Genomic DNA, 7,524 nt, shown 5'->3' with positions numbered 1-7,524 from the left:
CACAAATTTCATCTACCAATAACAATGTTTCGGCTGTCCTTTGCCCTGCCCTCAAAGGTACAACAAAGCGAACAGAAGGCTCAGAAAGATGTCAGTCAATCATTCTAAACACACCCACACAGTCCTGGGAAGAGCTCTAATCAGCTAGAATAACTTAAAACACCTGTGTGGGGGGCCTTTAATGGCTTCTCCTTGACGCCAGATTGGAAGCACCTGGTCCCATTGTTCCACAGGCTAGAAAGGCCCAGCTTCCAGTTGCTCTTGCTCTCTTTCTGCCAGCACTTGCAACCTTTTTGTTTGGTAAATTATTTGTTACTTATCTTTTACTTCACAACACTATCTACACACACCCACATGACTAGCACACCTTGTACTTAAATGTGTCCTGAATTTAGTCTCTTTTTTTATAATAAATAATGTATTATTTGTGTCCTTTCACGTTTTTTGTCGTTGCCCACATGCTGGGTTTTGACATGTGTTCTTAACATCTAAACTGTAGCACTAACATTTACTCCGAATACATTTTAACTGACCTACATTTCAGTTTTTGCTATTTTTACTCTATTTACACAAGTAACTTTACTTGTGTAAAAGTTTGTTAAAGGAAGGTTACTTTTACTTGAGTAAAAGTTAAAGGAATGTTTCTTTTACTTGATTGAAATTACTTTAAAGGAATGTTGCGTCTTATGTCCAAACACCAGCACTCTGCTGCCTGATTACCTCGGGTAAAATGTGATTGTAAAGCCATGGCAACATTTGCTCAGAGTCTGTGCTTGAGTTGATTTTCATGTTGATTCTTTCTGTTGGGAAATATCAAATGTTTATCCTGCTGTATTTAATTAAGGTGGTTAATCTAGAGTGGGTGGGGTATGCAACATTTTAGATGTAGAAGAGGCTAATCTACCAGGAAATTGAGCCTGACTCTATCTGACCTGCACTGCTACTTTCTCTTCTGTCTATCCCTCATTTCTTTCTGAACCCTCACAAACTTGTCTTCATGCCCCAGAGCGTCCCAGCAGGGGCCTCCTTGGGATCACAGCGTGGACAGGTGCAGATATGCGAGAGTCTTGCTGTTGCTTCTCTCCCTCTGACCGGGTGAGGGGTTCACCGAGCCTTCCTGTTCCTTGGGAAACACCCAGGGGGGAGCCTTGGCTTACAGGATGTAAAATGGTGAGGCAGTGTTTTTGAGGGTTTTTCATGTTGAAGGGTATTTAATTAAGCCAATGAGGTTTACAACTAACTATACTTTTCATTATCAATTATTCAGCAGATTCTCGATTAATTGTTCTATAAAATGTCAGAAAATAGTGAAAAATGTCCATCCCAGTTTCTCCAAGGTGATGTTTTAAATGTCTTGTTTTGTCAGTTCAAAACCCAAAGATACACAGTTTAATATGATATAAAAGAAAACTGAGCAGGAAATCTCAATATCTCAACATTTTCTTTACATTAAAGATTAATCGGTTATCAAAACAGACTGATTAGTTGGTTAATCGCTGCAGCTATACTTTTTAGCAAGTCAGAACTTTGACTCATAAGGGCTTATAGTTGCATGGCAACAGCAAGAGCTGCATAGGTCTGTGTAGTATGGTTATAAAGAGACATGAAAATAAGACAAAAGGGAAAAAAAAATAAATTCAAAACAATAATGTTCATATGATTGATCCAATAAAAAGTCTCTAATGCGTTCCACAGAGATGCAGGTGGAGGGGAAAAAGCCCTGCTCCAGTGTCTGGTGTCGGCAGGAGGTTGGAGCCAACTAATGTGACTGTGCAGGTGGAGCGGACCAGTAAGGGAAGAAGAGGACGTGTTACTGAGAGGTGTGTCTTTGGTGAGAAGTAATTTGAACTGAATGCTTTTGTCAGAGGAGGATTGGTTGACAGAGACGGAGAGTAGGTAATCAGAGGATTTTTCTTTTGAGGATTTTGGAGGATGTGACATAGTGGGTACTGTTGCATTATCTGTCTGACTTGTGCATCTCAGCCTGTTTTAGGTTGAGCTGTAAAATGACTATTTCCCAGTACAAACCACAAGTAAAACCAGATAAAACATAGGCACTTGACCTACCTATTCCTTTTTTTTATATTCACAGAAACTTGAAACTCGTTTGTCAGTGCCATTTATCCAAATGCAAAAAAAACAAATTGAACAGTAGGAAGAGTTTGGGTTGGGATGCTGGGGTTGTTGATTACACACTAATCAAGCTGCTGTTAAACTCACTGATTGCGGGCGCCCATAGAGCGTGCGCCCATATGTAGAGGGTTACTCCTCGACGCAGCGTGCCAGGGTTTCGACTCCGACCTGCGGCTATTTTCTCTCTCCTCTTTTATGTCTTGAGCTGTCCTGTCAAAAATATGTCCCCAAAAAAGCTTTTAAAAACCAAAATGTACTGATTTCAGTGCATTCTGCCAGGAGTGCACAGTCATTGCTTTTTTATTTTATTTTTTTTTTTATGCATGCTGATGTGTCTGTCTATTCCCTCTACTGCTGAGCATTCAACAGTAGAAACATTTTCTGATGATTCCCCACCCCCCCAGGCATGCAAAGAACCCTTGTTGCACAGAAGAAGAGGTCTTTGTCTTAAATATCTATAGATAAATAGGAACAACTCGACATTTCCACCATGCTCAGTAATACTTTTTAAGAAAATGTTCTGTCATAAGCTGGCAGCTTTATTGCTTAATTCTGTGAAACTGTGCCGTGTCTGTGAGTCTACATCAGCTTGAAGAGCTTCCAGGAAGTAGCTGTACATCAGCCAGATAGCTGTTTGGCAGCTGACATCGTGATGACAGGTGTATCGTAACGGTGGCACGGACGCTGCAGCAAGTGAGAATAGAAGGCTGAGCCTTGACAGAGGTGTGTGTGTGTGTGTGTGTGTGTGTGTGTGTGTGTGTGTGTGTGTGTGTGTGTGTGTGTGTGTGTGTGTGGAGAGACCTGTGAGGCTGTCTTTGTATATGTGTGCATTGTGTGTGAAGGTTTCTTTCTTTGAATGTGTGTGGATAGTGTGTATGTTGCATGTGTGTGCAGTGCAAATTCCTAATTATATCTTCATTCTCACCGAAAAGTGATTCTGCCATATTTAGTCCTAAAACATTGCATATTGTGGAATTTTGCAACCGGTGCATGTTGTGCATTTGTGTCCATGGCAACGGACACAGACTCCCCGTGTGATGTAACGCCATACTTCCTGTGCCCTTGGATTTGACACGGAGGTTTAGGGGTTTAACTCCTTGCTAAATCGGTCGCATGGAACCTGGAAGAGATCAGCAGTTCAACTAACACCAACAGCGGCAGCTCTGGTTCCAATTCTGATAGGAGCGTGATCAACTCTAAAGCTGCTTTGTTTGTGCCTAATCACGAGCCATTTTAATTGGTTTTATTAATTAGTTGTATTATCCTGTGTCAAAAGTCATTCACGAAAAGCCTCCACAGCGCTGTGTCATCCCTGGAGTATGGTCTGGCTACAACGGGTTATCGTTCAGGGATAGGACGGAGTAAAATTGTATCAGCAGCTCCTGAGGCAGGTTGAACTTCCTGAGCTGGCGCAGACAATTTTGTTGAGTATGGTGATGGGGGGTGGGGGGGCTCACCTTAAAGTCCAATGTCATCTACACAGTTTTGAGAGCGTTCAGCTCCAGGTTGTTCTGACCACACCAGAGGGCCAGCAGACTCGTCACTGTCCTGAATGAGGCCAATGACTGTTGTGTTGTCTGCAAATTTCAGGAATTTAACAGATGAGTCTTCTGAGGTGCAGTTGTTAGTACAGAAGAGCAGTGGGTAGAGCACACATCCCTGGGGGATGCCAGTACTGATGGTCTCGGTCAAAGATCTATAACATGGGGTCAGGAACCTTTTAGGGGGTCCTCAGAGTTACTGCAGGGGGGCGGTGGGGGGACACCAAAGTTGATGAAGAAATATACATATATAATAAAGAACATTTTATTAGCAACGTTAAACCAGCCTATTTGTGTAAAAAAAAATTTGATAGGCTTACTGGTCAATTGGTACGCTAGCCACTAAAGTAATCATCCAAATACAGTAAAGGATTGCCTGTGCCACATGTATGTTTAATATTAAAACATAAATATATATTATGAAGAAAAAAAAAATAGCTTAGTATTCTATGCACCATTTAAAAAAAAAAAAAAAAAAAAAAAAAAAAAAAAAAAAAATCTATTGTAAAAGGCCTTAGGCCAACCTACACATTATTGTAGGGTGGCTTTTATTTTGAACTCAATTTTACAACATAAGTAGTACTGCTCTGTCTCTCTTTTAGCTAAGGGGTCCTCAGCCTAAAAAACGTTGACCAGGATGGTACAGTCCCATGTTGACTGCATCAGCCACTGAGTTATTTGGTTGCTAGGCAAACGGCAGGGGCCCTGTGCTGTCCTTCAGTTGGGCCAACATCAGCCTCTCAAAAAATTTTATGAGACCGGTCTGTAGTCATTTATGAGACAGTTCTGTAGTCATTTAATCCTGTTATGTTATGTTTTTTTGGGGGGGACGGGGATGATGGTGGAGCGTTTAAAGCAGGGAGGGACTTCACACAGCTCCAGATCTGTTGAAGATCTGTGTAAATATGGCCAGGTGCCTTCCTGATCTTCTGCCTCTGAAAGACCTGACACACACACACCCTCGTGTGTGTGTGATGTACGTCATGGTGGGTTAGGGGTGTGAATGTGGGCTTATCAAACCTGCAGTAAAAACCCATTTAGCTCATAATTTAGAAATTTTTATTTTTATGTGGAAATAAAAGGATGAATAGAAAACAAACAAGCATTGTGCAGCCTAGATCATATTGTCCAGTAGGGTTAGTATTGTGGATATGATTACTCTGTTGCAAAGCGCTTTACAATGAACTTGAGTGGGACCAAGGAATTGTATCTCATATGTATTGTTAATTTTAATGTTTGTTTTTATACACTAAACTGTATGGATGTTGTCTTTGAGGCACAACACACCAAATGTGTGAACCTAGCTTGATTGGTTGTTAAACAATTTGTTTCTCTTGCTTCATGAAGACAAAACATGGTTCTCCTAAAGTAAAGCTGTCATTCAGCAAGACCTGCTGGAATGTTCAACATGCCCAAATCCTCTCCCGCCCAAAGTAGAGAAAAGGGAAATAAGTGTTTATGGAGCTGACTATTCAGGACGTCTGCTAACAAAACCAACTGCAGAGTGTAGCTCTGTTATCACACGAGGAAATGTCTGTCCAGGTTGATCCTTAGTGAGAGGGACACAAGCACTAAAGAGTCTTCCTGCCATTGTGAGAAACCACTGCCTTGAAGTGGGTATACCGTCTTTGCTTGTTGTCATAAAGATAGTTATGTTTTCCCGCCCACAATATGTAACCCATACCAGTTAGTAGTTGTAGTTGAGTGGTAATGGGAAGGAAACAAATACATTAAGGAAAGCCAAATGTACGTAGGAATCTAAGTTTCTATAGTACATGTTTAGGAGATCTAAAGGGGGTACTTGAATAAATGCGTAGTTACATTCCACCACTGAAAAGTAATGGTAACATCTGTCAGTGTACTTTTCTGCTGAGATATAATAAACTGAATTTATATAGCGCTTTTCACGAACTGAAAGTCGCTTGAATATTGATATCAGTGCCCAGTTGAGACTTATGGAAATTATTAATGACAAACTAACGTGTTCTTTCCCTATGATAGGTTGTTCCCTGTCTATGCTGTTTGTGTAACAGTCACATAATCAGTTGCTTCATGGAACAGATTTCCATCCAATATTGCGCATACACCAAAATAACCAAAGACTAAAAGGATATGATAATAATAAAAAAAACATGGATAATACAATATTATTATAATAATAATAATAATAATAATACAAATACATTCATAAAAATGTCGAAACAAAACGTGTCCACTCCTGCAGAACTGTTATGTTTTAACTGTTTTAAAACCCATGGTTAGAAAGTCATGTTTATGATCATAACAAAAATATTTCTCGTGGTTAATGTCCTGCACATCCCCAGATAAGAAATTTCTGTAAACAGAGGATTTGTTGTTTACAAAATCTTGGCTCTGTTTTTTGTTCCCGTTGCTCATAATTGAATGCAATTAAGGAAATGGTATTGAATTAATGTTGACTTTATTGTGAGAGTGCATCCGGGCTTTTGCATCTGAAGAGACTGAAAAAGCAGTTACAAGTTCAGTTGTAGCAGTTACAAGTATCACTGCTTTTCTACCTTAGACGAGGAGTACTTTTGACGTGATTTGCCATGCATACAAGCATAAACTCACAATCTGGCAAGGAGCAACAGAGATAAACACAGGAGTGGCCTACATGCTTCAGATGCTTGTCTTTACGCTGTAAAGGCAAGCATCTGAAGCATGTAGTATGCTGTACTACTGTGCACGAAATCAAACACTTTGATAACTGTGTAAGTCTTAATAACTTAAAGGAGACATGTATGCTCATTTTCAGGTTAGTTTCTACTTTAAACATGTTTACTTGCTGTAATGTTCCAAAAACACATTTTTGTCATACTGTCTGTCTGTGGTAATGGGAAGGAAACGAATACATTAAGGAAAGCAAAATGTATGTAGGAATCTAAGTTTCTATAGTACATCTTTTGGAGATCTAAAGAGGGTACTTGAATAAATGTACTTGGTTACATTCCACCACTGAAAAGTAATGGTAAAGTCTGTGACGTGTACTTTTCTGCTGAGATATCAGTGCCCAGTTGAATTTCATACGAGACTTAAGGAAAGAATAATGACAAACTAACGTGTTCTTTCCCTATGATAGGCTGTTCCCTGTCGATGCGGTTTGTGTAACAGTCACATAATCAGTTGCTTCATGGAACAGATTTCCATCCAATATTGCGCATACACCAAAATAACCAAAGACTAAACGTTATGATTGGGTTTTGAATGTGAATTTAGAAAGAAATGGCAGTGTCTTCAGAGATTCTTCATCTGGCTCCAATCAAGACATCTGAGCACAAGAGAGCAGTCGGTGGCGGTGGCCCACTGCCAGTAGAAACGAGCAGCATACCAGAATGAGTTGAGTGCCCTGAACCTCGGCTTGGGAACCACTGTCATAATGCTGTAAATCCCAAATGTCTTTAAGCTAAATATACAGTTTTGGGATGAAATGATAATAATAAATCATGGATAATACAATATAAACATTGATAAAAAGTTTCCAAACAAAACATGTCCACTCCTGCAGAACTGTTATGTTTTAACTGTTGTAGAACCCATGGTTAGAAAGTCATGTTTATGATTATATCCACTGGTTTAGTCACAATGCTTTTTCCTTGAGTCTCAAACAAAACAAATATTTCTCGTGGTTAATGTCCTGCACATCCCCAGATAAGAAATTTCTGTAAACAGAGGATTTGTTGTTTACAAAATCTTGGCTCTGTTTTTTGTTCCCGTTGCTCGTAATTGAATGCAATTAAGGAAATGGTATTGAATTAATGTTGACTTTATTGTGGGAGTGCATCCGGGCTTTTGCATCTGAACAAAGACTGGAAAAAGCAGTTACAAGTTC

General features: G+C 39.8%; 1 long non-coding RNA gene across 2 annotated transcripts; it reads left to right on the top strand.

The window, feature by feature from the left end:
- Window positions 1–208: 208 nt before the first annotated feature.
- Window positions 209–7,023, top strand: LOC114563582 (uncharacterized). Of its 2 annotated transcripts, none has more exons than XR_003693664.1 (4): window positions 209–300; window positions 1,007–1,170; window positions 1,696–1,820; window positions 6,912–7,023. It is a non-coding gene; the product is annotated as an uncharacterized LOC114563582 (long non-coding RNA). The 2 variants fall into 2 exon arrangements; XR_003693665.1 differs by having other exon boundaries at window positions 1,696–1,831.
- Window positions 7,024–7,524: the final 501 nt, after the last annotated feature.

This window comes from Perca flavescens, chromosome 11 (genome assembly GCF_004354835.1).
Source record: "Perca flavescens isolate YP-PL-M2 chromosome 11, PFLA_1.0, whole genome shotgun sequence".
NCBI lineage: Eukaryota > Metazoa > Chordata > Actinopteri > Perciformes > Percidae > Perca > Perca flavescens.
This window is presented reverse-complemented; position numbering and strand designations above follow the sequence as displayed.